Consider the following 17,012-nt stretch of genomic DNA (forward strand, 5'->3'; position numbering starts at 1 on the left):
AATTTTAAATGTACATAAAATATTTCACATTCAAGTTTATCTCAAAAATTGAATGTCTGATAAGATATATTTATCATGATGTATCTCAAATATATGTCAAAGTGGCGACCTTTGGCAATGCCAATGCTGATGGCGAGGGACAATGCAACTCTTCCATGCAGCTGCTCGATTCGAGCATATCCCCTTCTACATCCAGCATTAAATATTTTAAAATGTCTGAGATGAGTGGTAATGGCAAGACTATTGAGCAAGTTCCAGGTATTTCATTTTCGACAGTAGCTAAATCTACTCCAAGTAATGGCATTAGTAACCTAGTCTCCCATAGCAGCGATCGTCCTAAGTCTTTTTCTGAGGTTGTGGGTCTATCATCAGTCATTAATGATAGAGAAAGGTTTGAGTTTGCAAGTGTGGGTAACAATGCTGTCTCCAAATTTGGTAAGACCCCTTTGGCTTCTTTGTCTCCTTTTGCCATTGTTCCTAATCTTGAAATATTGGAAGAAATTGTTAAGGAAAAAAATAGATTAAGAGATACTGCAATTTTTTTCTTAGCTATTGAAATTGATAAATTTCCACCAAGGAAATTTATGGATGACTGGTTCCATCATTACTGGAATAACAAACTTGGGTTGCATATTTCGTTTTGTAGGCAAATACAAAAGGGTTTATATGTGATTTTCTTTGTGAACCATGATGCTCAAACAGAGGTTCTTAAAAAACAATATTGGAATGTGGGCTCAACATATTTTAGGGCTATTGCTTGGTCACCTGAAGCCATCCATGAAGAGGTTCTCACAGTTTCGGCTCCTAGATGGATTCTGGTTAAAAACATTCCCCCTTTTTTATGGCAATTTTTGCCGCATTTGCTTGAGCCTTTTGGTAAGATTATTCGAATGGATGAAATTATGAGACTTGTCCCACATATGGATGCTAGGGTCCTTATCTCTCTCTTTCTTGGCAAGGACCTTCCTTCCAATATTTCAATTAACATCCTTAATCATGCTTATATCTGTCCTATAGAGATTTTGGGGGGGTTGAATGCCTATTTTCTTTGCTGCAAAGAAGGCCACCTCCATAAGGATTGTCTAGTCATTAGGAAAAAACTTAATCCCTCCAATGATTCTACTAAAAACATGGATAATCCTCCTATTGCTAGTAATCCTCCCCTTGAGAATGATCTCTATCATTCAACCCATGCTTCTTCTTCATCCCCGTCACCCCCCATCGAAACCCCTATCCCCACTAATGTTCTGACTAATGTAGGCCCTATCATTGTTAAGCCTGAGATTGTTTCTACTACTATTGTGCCTGACCCTATCTCTGCTATTTCTATTCGGCCTGAGAATGCTTTGTGTGATACCACTCATACATCTGGAGGTCTCCAGGTTCTCCCTAGTCTTGATTTAGCCATTGATCTTAATACAGATGATGGTTTTAATATTGTTCAGGATAAGAAAAAAAGAAGAATGGAAAATAGTGTCTCTATGCCTAAAAATTATGGCCCCAACAATAGTAATACTCAACATGGTAGATTGTTAACTCGTCCTACTTTGACTATTGCTAATACTATCAATCAAAATGTTGATATCATTTGTAAGCCCCAAACTAGTGAGTACTCTCAAAAATTTGCCCAAAAAATCTTTCAAGAAATTGGGGACGATTATGAATTTGAAATTATTTTGGCTGCCCCCCTTCCCCCGAAGTCTAATAATGGGTAGTGCATGGATGTGGATTCTTTAGTGGATTTTGAAGATGATGTTAACACCAACTCTCCTACTGCTAGGCGAAGAGGAAGACCACCTGGTTCAAAAAATAAGCCATCTGTGCCGAAACCAGTGGAGTCCTCAAATAATTTTTTGGCCCTTACTAACCAAGAAGGTATTGCGTGCTTTGCCTCTAACATTTTTTCTCAATGAATTTCCTATCTTGGAATGTGAGGGGTTTAGAGTCCCCTGATAGAAAGTTTTTTATCAAGCAATTGCTAAATTCTCTGCAGTCTATAGACTTCTTTATGGTGCAGGAAATTAAGTCTGTGGGATTCACTTTGGATTCCAATCTCAATTTTATTTGGAAAGATGCTATTAATTTTTGCACTAACCATGAGAGAGGTAGAGGAGGAATTGTCTTGTTTATTAGTAATAAATGGGAAAAACATATTACTAATAATGGATGTTCTCCTTGTTAGAGAATGGTGTGGGTTACTTTGCAATATGATGATAAGACCTTTGGGGTTTGTGCTATTATTGCTTCAAATGACCCTAAGGAAAGAATTGAGCTCTAGAAATGGCTTATAGACCTCCTAGATATGCCTTGGCATTTCAGTGGAGATTTCAACATGATTGAATCTCAGGATGACAAGTCAAGGGGCATTCCCTTTCATTGGAAGGATAATGAAAAATTCTATTGGAATAGATTTTTAAATTCTAACTATCTTTTAGATCCTATTGCTAGTAACATGAAAAAAAACCCTGGATTATGGCACACTTGGTGCAACATTCCGCAGGACAATGCTAGGATTTATTCTAGGCTTGACAGGTTTTATGCCAATAAGTATTTTTTCTCTTTTCTTCTAGACATCTCTGGAAATATTATTCAGGTTATTGCCACCACTTTGTTTGATCATCACCCTATTTTGTCTAAGGTTAATTTTAATAGTAGTCCACTTCAACACAAGTCAAGAAGTAGTAAATTCATCTTAAACACCAGTCTCCTCATGGATGAGGATGTTCTTGCTGCTGTGTAGATTATTAGAGGTATCAATAAAATTAACCTTCAGCACCTGTCCCATCTTGATAGATGGAAAAATAACCTTTTTTCATGGAGGATTTTTCTTCAAAACATTGGTAAAAAAAAGGCTAAGGATTACAAGTTTGTTGAAAAACAATTATCTTCTGAATTGTAAATAGCAGAGAACAACATCCAAAGAGATTCCTCCAATATAAATCTTCTCTCCTGGGTTATGGCTGCCAAAGACGCTCTTAGGAAGCATCAACAAGTTAGGATTCATGGAGCCAAGATCATATCTAAAGCCCACTGGCTCCAACATGGGGACATGGGTTCAAAATTTTTCTTCAATCTTCTTAAACATAAACATATTAAAGAGTCCATTGATAAACTCTCGATTGATAATCAAGACATTTCAAACCCTGAGATTATTATTCAGGATTTTGCTAATTATTTCAAGACTCTTTTTACTTCAGAGGACTCCTCTAAGGTTGAGTCTTTGAGAAATAAATGCAAAAATACATATTCCTAAAAAGTTGGACTCAGAGGATATTGTTGTGCTTGCTAAAGATATCTCTATTGAGGAGATTGAGGGAGCTATCAAGGCTCTCAATGATGATAAGGTCCTGGGCCCTAATGGTTTTCCTATTGAGTTCTATAAATCCAATATCAATTGGATTTGTAAGGATCTCCATGACTTATACTCTGAAGCTTTGTCTATTGGCTCCTTGGGATAGGATGTTAATAGAGGGATCATTAAGCTCCTCCCCAAGGATGGAGATAAGACCCTCATTAAGAATTGGAGGCCAATTACCCTTCTTAATGTGTAATATAAGATTTTGGCTAAAATTATGGCTCTTAGGTTAGTCAATATTCTTCCTAAATTTGTTAACTCTACCCAAACTGGTTTCATCAAGGGTAGATATATTCTCGAGAATCTCATAACTAGTTGGGAAACCATGGAGTGGTCTAAATGCTCACACCAAAATTCAGCCATGCTTCTTTTGAATTTTCAAAAGGCTTAGGACAGGGTTGAATGGAGTTTTATTCTTATGATGTTAGAGGCCTTCAGTTTCACTCCCTCCTTTTGTAATACTATGTAGGTGCTTCTTAGTGATGCTTCTGCTCAAGTTGAAGTTAAAGGTGTTCTCTCTGCTCCTTTTTCTATAGGGAGATCCATTAGAAAAGGGTGCCCTCTGGCACCTTCTCTTTTTGTGATTGCTTCGGAGGCTCTTTTCTATATTCTTAGAGATAATTCTTTATCTCCTGATGTCAAAGGTATCTATTTGCCTAATGATGAAGAGCTCATCAATTGCTAGTTTGCAGATGATACCTCGTTGTTCTTTGAGCTTTTAGAAAGTAATTTTAAGGCTTTGCATTATAAACTTAGTTTCTTTTGTTCTATTTCTGGGGCTAAAATATCTCAAGCCAAATCAGTTTGTTTGGGGTGGGATGTATAGCCCCTGGATTGGTTTTCTCAATACAATTTTCTATGGGGAGGCCCCAATAAGATCACTAGATATCTTGGTATCCCTTTCTCTGTGGAACCTGCCCTCAAGGACATGTGGTCTTGGGTTAAAGAGAAGATTGATAAGAAACTTAACAAATGGCACAATAGGGCATTATCTTTGGCAGACAGAATTCAAGTTTTCTAGAAGATGTTGTCCTCCTACACCATTTACTATTCCTCTGCATGGTTTTTTAACAATTATCAAATTTCTAAAATTCAGAAGTCCACCAAACAATTTCTTTGGTCTGATGGAAAGGGTAATAATAAAATTCATTCTGTTAAGTGGGCTCGGTGCCACACTGACAAGGCCCTTGGGGTACTTGGGCTGAAGGACTTAAGAATTTAGGGTATTGCCCTATCTTCCAAATGGATTTTTCAATCCATGGAGGGTGACTATCCTTGGAAAGTGTTAGTTAGAAATAACATCGAGAGGGGTGTGCCTAAGAAAGCCAAATCTTGGACTAATCTCCCCTTTTGCGACCTCATTATTGGTAACTTTCCCGTCATGGTCCAAGGTTCCACAGTTTTTAGATCTATTTGGAAGGCTTGAGACCATGTTAGAAAATTCATCACTAACAAGGATTTTCATTGTAATGATCAACTCTATGGTGAAAGATCAATTTGGTGGAATCTTCACCTAAATGGTAAACTTTTGGCCCTTACCCAAGGGTGTTCTGCTAGATTGTGGGATAAGAAAGGTATTAAACAGTTCACAGATCTCTTTGAGTAGAATCAAATCACTCCTTGGGATGAGCTTAAAAATAAATATGATATCCCTGATTCCCATAAAAGAAATTATAACATGATTGTGCAAGCTGTTAATGGTCTTCCCACTATATTCCATGTTGATTCTAAAAGGCACCTTAATTGTAAATGGCCTGGTGGAGCTGTTACGAATCTGCTTAAGGCCAAGAATATATATAGAATCCTTGATTGTAATACTGATATTATTGATCATGTCAATGTTGTTTGGTACTCTTCTTATGATGCTGATGTTTGGAAAAAATACTTTGATATCTTGTGGAAGAATTCTGTTGAGCCTAAAATTAGATGCTTCAGATGGTTAGTCATGTTGGACAAGTTCCCTATTAAGAGAGATTTTTCTAATTCTGATTTTTGTAATTTATGCAAAGTTCCTGAAACTAGTAGACATATTCTTTTAGATTGTACTTTTGCTAAAGAAATATGGAGAATGTTTGGCATTGTTTATCCTATTGATGTTAATATTCTTGATATTATCACTAGTCATATTAATGGTCTTCCTAAAAATACCAATTTATTTTGGAATATATTGTCATCTAACATTCTCTGGCAGATCTAGAAGTGCAGGAACAAGGAAAGGTACCAAGGTAAGCCAAGGGATCTTACTGAATTTTTTTGAAAACTCACTTATTTTAAAATTTCTTTGTAGGTGCAGGCTACTATGCTGATCGAGCGGGACAAGATGAGAAGGTTCCTTCACGATGGGCATGTTTCTTTTTTCTACTATGAGTTGAATCATGGATACCAATGGCATAAAACCCTGGATGATCTGCAAGCTTTTGAGCATGCTTGCATTGGGCTAAATAGAGAAATCAGTAAGAAAGTGAATGCTAGAAAAGAAGATTTATTCAGGCTGATGCATATTCAACAACGTAAAAATGTCATTTGGATGGAGGGTCCCTTTGGTTGGACTACTTGGGTGGTCAATTACTATGATGTTCTTAGTTAGTTAGTCCTTCTCCTCTTTTTGTTATGTGGTATAGCTGAGTCTGTTCTTCCTTTGTGAGGCTTGGCTTCCTTGTTGATTTTTGTGGTAGCACTTTGGTTGCTCTGTATTTTTTGAAACTCTTATATCTAATAGAAAAAAAAATTATTAATGAAATTAAAATGTACATAAAATATTTCACATCAACTTTATCTAAGAAATTGAATGTCTCATAAGATACATTTATCATGATGTATCTCAAATTATGTAAGAAATTGAAATGTACATTAAAAAAAACATGTCCAAGGAAAAGTAAAATGAAACACTAATTTTTAGTAGTCATATTAGAGTATAGTGCTACATGTAGTGCCAACATTGAAAATGTGAAGGGCAAACACAAATGAAATTTAGGGTTTCATCTTATTTAACAAAATTGATAAGAAAGCTAAATTCGAAAATTATTTGATCCACTCTAAGAAGTTATGCAATAGTAGGAAGAAAGTAAAAGTGGATACCTAAATCCCTAATTATGCCAAAGCCACTATTTTAGAGGAAGCAAGCTTGTCAAAAATATCTTTTCAACCTTAAAGGAGAATTACATTGTTTTTCAATATTGACAGAGTGTGAGAATTGCTACTTAGAAGGTGATGAAGTAAATTATTTTACCTTAAAATACATATGATTTGAGCACACAGGATATCACTTGATGATAGAAAGCAGGTGACGTTTTCTTCAATTGTGTCATCTTATAATATGTCTATATGATTTTTTTTTTGTTTGGCACAAAAATTCATATACCTAATTCTTTAAAAAGTCTAGACCTCATGTCACACAAGGAATGTATTCAAAACAAGTTCTATTCTCTACAAGTATAGAGTGTTTGGGAAATTGCAATACTAGAGGCGTAGATCTCTTGGTGAAATGACAATTGTCATGTTTAGAATTTTAACCTAATATTTGTACAGAAAAAAGAAAAGATGGCTAGTGAAAATAATGACCAATGAAAAAAGAGTATTGTTTATATATGAACTGAAATAATTTCATTAAATCTTTCAAACTATAGTTTGTAATGTTATAACTAAAAAAAGCACAATTTTCAATAAATGACCTAATACAATGAAAGAGGTTGAAAAATTTAGTCAAGACTAAATTTGACCTTTTCACACTTAATTGAAGTTACCAAAATAGTTGAATTAGTTGTCTCACCTTATGTAGTGTAAACATGCCCTCTCCTATACAAACACCTTGTTCATACACACTTGCCTCTTTAAACTTGTCAAGTAAGCTATAAATGTTATATGCTTGGAGGGATAGTGAGAAGTTATGTCCAACCATCTCACCTTTTCCTTTCCTACTTATGCAATAATTTGTTCCAATAATCACTGAGTAATCTAGCAAAATCTTAATACACGGGATTGACTTTATTCTTTTGTCCTTATTGTTTATGTCTTAGATTCTGGAAATTCTTACACGGTATAAGAGACAATCTGAGATATTTTCTTATCCTATATCCTTCAAATCTATGATCCTAGAAAGGTTTGGTTTTGAAATTATGTGTGGGTTTTGAATCTCTCAATGACCAGTTTTCTTTTAGGCCATGGTGGTGACTGTTTATCATGCCCGTGGCTATACAGCCACGATAATGCACTTCCTTTACATTGCTTTTTCTAACTTTTAAAAAAATTGACTAAGTGCTCTCCTTCGTATGGAAGTGCATTTTCGTGGCTGTATAGACGTTGCCGTTTATCGTGGTCTCTCACCAGAGAGGACCCACAATATCAGATCGATGAGCAACATCTCCGAGACAGTAGCTACCTATATAGCGCGTGTCAGGTATAATTGAAGTTTGAAAGGGACAGTCACAAGACCGGTTTAGAAAAGAATTTGTGACCCATCTGAAGATGGTAGAGATTGAAAAAATGTTGTGTTTATTCAAAATCCCAAAAGGATGACTACAAGTTGATAGCTGTAGAGGGGGATCCCATGCCTTATAAATCATCTCTTGTATGCTCCTCATAAATTGACTCTTATAACAGTACCATAGTTTGAAGGACGTCTTTTGGGAGTTTGAATATGTGATTATCATGTTGACAATGACAATGTACATGGACGACATATTTTCAAATGTGCAAATAGGCATCAATATTGAAGGACGTCTTTTGGGAGTTTGAATATGTGATTATCATACGGACAATGACAATGCACATGGACAAAATATTTTCAGCCAACGCAATCACATTCAGTTTTGATTTGAAATCTTCTTCAAATCCAATGTATCGAAGACATGGAAATTTAACATTTAAGGTTTGATTTTAAAGCTTCATAAAAGCTTTTTTTTTTTTTTATCTCAGTTTGTCTTGCAGACTATAATGTGTTACAATAGTAACGTGTTGTTCAGTGAAGTAGAATTTCTTTGGAACGCATACAATATATAATATGGGGGATTGATAGAGTTGATTGATTTTAGATTTAAACACTTCTCATTAAAATTATTATTTGCATCATCAATTTCATTGAGATTAAGTTTAAAAATTCAAAACGAGTAATAAGTTAAAAAGAGAAAATATTTCTATATTATTAAATTTGAAAATAAAAAATGTATAATTTCTAAATTTTGAAACAAATTTTTCCTTAAAATCTAATATCTTTTAAACACTAGGAAAACAATCATTTCTTTTGAAGTCACATTTTGAGTGATTATCTTTTAAAAATCATGAAACATCTTCTGAATCCTTCCTTCTTCTTTAATTCCTAAAAAACTCTCAGGTATTTGATTTTAATTGGAAATAAACTTTATTTTAGAAGAAAACCCAAAATATTCTCTTCACTAATTATCTCATTTTTAATTTATTTTTCCTAGGATTGATCAAGATCATTCATCCTACCAAGAATTCCTATTAAAAAAATCGCATTCCTTCTCATATTTCATTACTTTTTTGTCAAATCAAGGTAATGTTTCACATTTCAATGTTATCTACTTATCATGATTTTTGAAATCTATGAGTCTAGATATTGTTAGATTAACTCCAAGTGCCAATTAGAAACATTTCAATAAAGTGCAAAGAAGCAATAGAAACAATTAAGAATCACTTAGTTTTCTTTGACTTTAGTTTGATTCTTATTTCTATTATCATGCTTATATTTCTATTAATCATAGGCCTTCATGTTGATTATTAGTTCATACTATTAATAGTTTTGTGCTACCAATCTTTTATTTTATGTTGTACAAATTTTGGGGAAGGCTACAATACCAAGTGATCGTAGGGCACATATCATTGTCTTAAATATGTTATACAATTCCAGTTCCACATTAAAAAACATAGCAATAGAGAGAAACATCGATCCAAATACTACTAGAATGCCACCACTGAATAAAATACAAGTCACACCATAGATAACCATAACACACTAAAATCATCATGTAAGTCTTTACAAGTTGAAATAGATCAACTATAAACATCTTATAGTATACTAATACTATCCACAAATTTTGATCTTAAATACACCAAAAATAATAGATCAAATATCTCACCAAACATCACATAGACATTGTCTCAAATAGAAAAATATGCTGACATCAATGACAACACATATATGTATATTGGGGGATGACCTCGCAGCATGATGGTATCATCATGAGCCTCATTTCTATGAGGTCTAGTGTTCAAATCTTGGTGGCATGTTTTTGTTGTGATTTACGGTGGGGTTGTTAATGTCATGATTTTCCTCCCAACCATGTTTCTCAATGGTCAACCATTGGTGATGTTTGTCTGTGCCCATTGGTGATAAGGTGATTGGGTGGTTTAGGTAGTATAAATATAGGTGTATCTAGGAGGCGTCAAGGCCTTAATAGCCACATTCTCATAAGTAGTATAAATATAGGTGTATCTAGGAGGCATTAAGGCCTCGACAACCACATTCTCATTGGGGATGGGATCCCCCGTTAATGTGACCCCACTGGCTCAAAGCTATAATCAAAATCACTTTGAAAAAAAAAACACCATTCTCAAATAGAAAAATTTGTCGACATCAATTCTCAAATAGAAAAATATGTTGACATCAATGAAAACACATATATGCATACTAGGGGATGACCTCGTAGCATGACGGTATCGTCACGAACCTCCTTTCTATGAGGTCCAGTGTTTGAATCTTGGTGAGTTGCTTGTGTTGTGATTTACGATGGGGCTGCTAATGTCATGATTTTCCTCCCACTCATGTTTCTCATCAACAAACCATTGGTGATGCTCATTCATACACATTAGTGATAAGGTAATCAAGTGGTCTAGGCTATATAAATATAGGTGTATCTAGGAGGCATCGAGGCCTCAGTAGGCACATTCTTATAGGCAGTATAAATATAGGTATATCTAAGAGGCATCAAGGCCTTAACAACCACATTATTATCGAGCATGGGGTCCCCCCTTAATGTGACCCCACCGTTTCAAAGCTCCAATCAAAAGCACTTGCAAGAAAAACAAAAAAAAAAACACATATATGGATACTATTCCAAAAAGAAAGACCAACTTTGGTACCTCCATAGGGGTAACTCCTTTTTTCTTATTATATGAAACATACCACCACATACTAAATATATCCTTTAACTTCAAAAAAATAAAAAATAAATTTTAGTTGGCACTTGCATGGATTTTTTTATTGCAAACTTTACCTTGAACATTGAAATTGATATCACTTTTTATATCATCACTCTCTCCACTATTTTTCTATTATAGTCCCCTAACCATCCCTTTATCACCCCTTAATTTAGGTCATCAATCCTGTGACCTCTAAAATCTATCCCTACATCCCCTTATTAGAGATTTCTTGGAACTATAATTATAATTTAAAATCCTTTTGTTACCTCATTATCATATTGTGGAGTATTATTTTTACTCACTTATATATTGTACCATTGGTGATTAAGGGAATAGGCCCCCCTTTAGATATTTAAATAGATATTTATGACCATGTAATAATATTTTGACCCTATGCCTTAATAACCTCATATTAGCCCTCTTTAGGCCACATTAGAGATATTGGAATATTGGTTACGTTGAAAACTTTTGGACTCAAATCAAATTCAAATGACTCTATTAAGCATGTTCGCAATGCTTAAATGACCTCATAGGTCTTATTGGTCCTAAAATCATCAAGAGTGCCTTGATACTTTTTTACATCTCTTGGTACTCCTACACTATATTATGGGGAGACAAATGTATTTTAAACACAAATTCAACGTAGATCCATGAAACTAGAATGAACACCGAAGTTATTAGGCATCCCCAATGCACCCAAGTGCCCTTAAATGCTCAAATCAAAAAATTAACTTCCCTTACTTGTCCCAACACGTCAGAATGATTCAACTAACTCAAAATGAAAGGATAAAACTAGTTTCAAAGGTCCAATAGTTGAATGTTTTCATAAACCCAATGACATTCCCTTTCTATGCCTAATTCCTGAAAAGGTCTCCTATTACTGATTTTTGTACTTTTCATCAAAACTTACCAAAACATCAAACAAATAAATGACCATTCCAGATACCCATTCAGACATAATCTTATTGGAAATTAAGAGAGTAATTGAGCAAGGAGGAGTGAATCAGTTACTACAAAACAATTCCCTTATCCCTACATGTCGAGTCAAACTTTTCACTGATCATGAAATACTATTCAACTCAGTTATAACTAATTCAATGTTGTAACTCAGTTAACATAGTAATCTTATGAATAGTAAATCATTTTAAACTTTAGCAACTTAGTTGAAGAAACATAAAGCATTAATAAAATAGCAAGAACATAGGAGACACTAAGATTTAATGTGGAAACCCAATTTGGGAAAACCACAATTATACTAGTCACAATATTTCTAACTCTTTCAATTAGCCATGTTAGGAGCCAACCTTATTAAATAATATAATAGATATTGTTAAGTATGACCTAGTTAGAGGATTTAGTTCACCATGTAAGGAGTGGCCCAGTTAGAGGTCTTCAAACACTTCAATCCTAAAATGTCACCTTTTTAAAGAATTTTCAAAATGATTGTTAAGTCAGCTCTATTAAGAGATTTCTTTACTGCTAAAATGGTTAGAAGATAACAACTATTTGGGCACTTATGACCAACATTCCATGGTTCCTAACACAAGCAATATTTCTTTTCTTAGTCTTCCTTTCTTGTCTTTTTTTATGTTTGAAAGATGTTCTACAACCCTTGGTCCCATTAGATTCAACCTACTTTGCCTTCTTAATAGATTCTTCTTGAGTTTTTGAGGTTCAAAGGGTTTTACTTGTATTTTAATGTATTCTTTAAGTCCTTCTATGATATGTATGTGATTCTTCCTTGGGATAAGTTTGGGACCATTATAGCTAGGTTTTGAAATTGATTAGCAAACTCCTCTATAAGATCTAGATTTGTTTGAGATGAGTTAATTCTTGGTAATACCATTTAGGGTCTCTTATATCAAATTTTTTGATCAATCCTTCAACCTAATAGGAATTTTCAAATTTCATTCCTTTAGTTAACTCTATGATTCATTTTTCTTTTACATAACATGGTTCATTCTTTCCAAATCTAACACTTCCACCATCATAGTGTTCTAAATGTTCAAACTTAGTTTTGTTACCAATCATGTGATGAGGAAAACCACTATCTATGATTCATGTATCATTTTTTCTAACATGAGAATTAAGTGCCATATTTTAATTTTTCTCATTATCAAATTCATCCTTAATAGAAATGTAGACTACTTCTTCATTATCATCACTACCAAAATCTTTAGCAATGTAACAAGATTTAATATCTTTGTCTTTCTAGTACTTGTAGCTCTTGAATTCTTTCTTACCTTTTAAATTTATATACATTTTCTCATATTTATCTTCTTTTTTTGGACATCTTGCAATAATATGACCAACCTCTTCACAAGAGAAATAAATGAATAAAATCTTGTCTCCTAATTTCCCTTTCTCTTTTGATACTCTTTTTTTCTAGTAGGGCTTCTATGACTTCAAGATCTTCATCTAATTCATCTTCTTCTTCACTATCAACCTATTTGCCTTTTGAGTTCCATCCTTTTCTGCCAAGAGTAAGTTTAGCTTTGAATGAAAATTTAAAGTTGCTAGAGGTAGGAGCATAGTTATCAAAGTTATCCAATTCAAAAGTAGTCAATCTTCCCACAAGTGCATCCAAGGTTATGTTACTTTTATGATTTCATATCATTTCTTGAATTTATAAAACTATAATTGCATAAATAGGAAGAAGACTTCTAAGTACCTTTCCTAACACTATTTTGTCAATAATGATCTCCCCTACAACTTTTATTGCACTCACACTTTCTTTGATTATTTCACTGTATTGGACAATGTTCTCACCTTCTTTCATTTTTATTTACTCAAACTTTCCTCTTAATATTTATATCATGGCTATTTGCACATTTTCATCACCTCCATATACTTTGTGTAAATTTTCCCACATTTTAAATGTAGTTGGACAATCTTTAACCTCATAAAATTTAGAATAGTTTTGAGAGGAAGTTATGTTAATCATCATTATATTGTGATCTTTTCGTTCTTTAATTTTTTGCACAAACAAAAGTTTAGGTGGTGGCATATATTTATTTGCCAAGTAGAATAGATGATGCAGGGATCGGTCAATTCAAGAGGAATAAGTCCAACTTAAGACTACGGACATCCCATGCTTAGAGTTACACACAAAATCAACATTCAAATTCAATAAAAATAAATAAAGAAGATACCATATTCCACACAACCATATGAATGTAATCTATTACCTTTCATAACAGAGATCCAAACATGTCTGACTATGAGGCCTTCCGAGTTGCAGCCATATACAAAGAATTGTGAAATCAAGTCCAAGCTCACATACTATCTTCTCCTCTAGGGTCTTCTCATGACCTATCTTCTACATCATCTAGCATCATCTCCTAATAATGATTTTCTATAATAATCCAAGCTTCTTATATAGGCATCTAAGCTACAAGGTGGCTAGTCAAGCATTTAATTACATTATAGGTCCACCTTTGAAGAGTAAACAAAAACCATAACAAATATGGATAAAACTTAATATCAAGTCATATTTAGGTCCACATGTGACCCAATGACATGTCCCTATCCTAACAAGATCCCATTTCATCATCCAAATCCATGCACGATGAAAAATTCCACATGTTTCTATGAAAACTACCCAAAAATTGATGTCCAAGAAAAACGATGAGATCTCCTAGGTATGATTGAATTAGAACTTGTGCAATTGATTAAAGGTATTATTTAATTTCCTCTACAAAACCATAACTATAAAAATCTAGATTCATTAAGGCTATTTTTATATGCATCATGAAAGTTGTGCACATATTCCAAACACAAAAATTGGCAAAAAATAGATGCATTAGAAAAATGGCCATATCTCCAAACTCATGATGAGTTAGGACTTGCACCTTTAACCATAGATATTAATCTATGACCTCTTCATTCCAATAAATTTTCAGCCTCTTAATAATTAAGGATAATTAGTTACATGACCCACAATAGGTACACAACAAATAGAAAATATAGGTCCAATAGTAATACTACTTTACAAACAACAAATTGGTAAAGAATTTTTTTTGGCTAATGCAAGATTTCTCCAAGACCCAAGATGCACCTAAATTAGACACATAGGGTTAATAAATAACTGATGTCTACATCAGGCACTACTCATATTGTAACCTAAATCATCAAGATCCAACTCAGCTTGTGTATTCCAAGAACTATCTTCAATTGCTTTGTCTTTCCACTAAACTAGGTATTCCAAATAATATTTTCCTGTGGTGCTTTTTCTTATCTTGGTATCCAAAACTCTTTCAAAGCCATCAACCCTCTTCTTAGGAAAATCTAGTTTATCAATTGCTTGATGATCTAATTCATGGTAGTCATATATGTTTGCAATGTTGAATATGGCTGAAATATCCATATCCTCTAGTAATTCAATCTCAAAAGCATTACCACTTTCAAACTTCTTAAAAAATTTACAAGGCATTGACATCTTCATTTTCAGCTTGCTATAGGTTCCAACTAGAAATTTATTCTTCTCCAAGGAAACCATTACTTCATCTCCAACTTCAAAATATTTATGTCATGTTTTCGTATCCATCTATTCCTTATATGCCAAATTACTGTTAGTCAAGTCATCTTTGACTTTGATGTAGTTTCTTCATGAAATTAGAAAATTCTTCAACCTCAACACTCTTATTTGTTTACATGCTCAAGTATCTCAATTCTATAGTTACCTAAGGATGAAACCCAGTAAAAATCTTAACTGGTGATTTACTTAGTACTTCTATTCAAAGAATCATTGTATGCGAATCATGCTTCTACCAAAACCAAATCCCAATTAGAACGCATATCCCCAACCAAACATATCAACAAGTTACCCAAACTTATGTTCAAAACTTCAATTTTTCCATCTATCTAAGGGTGAAACATAGAACTAAACTTCAATTGTATATTCAACTTCTTCCAAAGTGTCTTCAATAAATAACCAAGAAACTTAGTATCTCTATCTAAAACAATAGATTGAACAATATCATAGAATTCTTGATCATAAACTAAATAGTTTCTCTTAGCATCATTCAACTTCTTACTAAAGAAAACTACAGGTATTCCTTCTTGACTAAAAACAACTCCAATTACACTTCTACTAGCATCAAGTTCAACTTGAAAAACTTTACTAAAATTAGGCAAAGAAAGTATAGGCAATTCTACAATCTTTTGCTTCAATGTTTCACAACTTCTTTGTGCTCCATGTGTCCATTTGAAATGATCTTACCTCTCCAACATTATCTCATGTAGACCAATCAATAATAAATCCCACCTTCTTAGGGTCCATCTTTAGTGCATTTGCTAAAATTACAAAACCAAGGTATACAATTTATTCCTTCACGAAGAAACAATTCTTCAAATTAATTAGCACATTTTCTTCCTTAAATTTTTGCAATACTCATCTGATATACTCAAGAAATTCTTCCTTACTCTTAATAATTATCAAAATTTTATCAAGGTATATAATTAAAAATTTACTCAAAAATTTCTTGAAAACCTCATTCATCAACCTCATGAAAGTACTAGGTGCATTAGTCAAACCAAAGGGCATAACCAACCATTCATACAATCCTTCATTAGTCTTAAAAATAGTTTTCCATTCATCTCCTTCTTTGATTGTAATCTAATGATAACCACTTTTCAAATCAATCTTTGTAAAATAATTTGCTCCACTCAAACTATCCATCATGTCATCTATCCTGGGCAATGGAAATTTTTACTTCACTATTATCTTGTTTATAGCTCTGGAATTAGTACACATTCTCCATTCTTTATTCTTTTTAGGTGCTATCACAATATGTACTACACAAGGACTCAATATTTCTCTAATCATACCTCTCTCTAGCAATTCTTGCACTTGTCTATTCATCTAAATCTTTTCATCAGGTATCAACTTGTGTGGTTCTTTATTAGGAAAACTAGATTCAGGTATGAAATTCATACAATGACTTATAATTCTCATAAGAGGAAAACCATCAGTTATATTATCAGAAATGATATCATAAAATTTAGTGAACAAAGGTTCAATCTCAGGTGCATGTTCCAATTCATCTTGTTTCTTAGTCTTTTCAGGAATCAAAGCATAACAAACATTTTGTTCTTTCATTTCCTTTGTAAACTTATTACCCTCTACCAAACATACTCTGACTATAGTACAGTGACTTTCATCAAATTTTTCCACCAAAGGTAATGATACTTGTTTGTTTCCTTCCACCCATATAGTATACTGATTCAATTTACCATCGTGAAAAATCTTTTCTATCATACTCCCAAGGTCTACCCAAAAGAATATGACAAAAATTAATTTGCATAATATCACACAAGAATTCGTCATGATAATTCCCTATTTTAAAAATTTGACAAGGCATTGTTCACTTACAACTAGGTTATGGTCCAGTTGGAACCAAGCAACATGGTAAGGCTTACGATGTCTCAATCTGTGCAACTATAATTTTTTAACTAGATCTTTGGATGTAAAATTATTTGAGCTTCCACTATCAATGAT

The 17,012-nt window shown here is 33.5% G+C and overlaps 1 pseudogene; it reads left to right on the forward strand.

Annotated features, from left to right (window-relative positions):
* Positions 1 to 212: 212 nt before the first annotated feature.
* Positions 213 to 17,012, forward strand: part of LOC149557832 (U-box domain-containing protein 45-like) — a 58,405-nt pseudogene continuing 41,605 nt past the window's right edge.

The sequence above is a fragment of the Cupressus sempervirens genome, chromosome 5, assembly GCF_028749045.1.
Source record: "Cupressus sempervirens isolate cs-2001-9-10 chromosome 5, ASM2874904v1, whole genome shotgun sequence".
NCBI classification, from domain to species: Eukaryota; Viridiplantae; Streptophyta; class Pinopsida; order Cupressales; family Cupressaceae; genus Cupressus; species Cupressus sempervirens.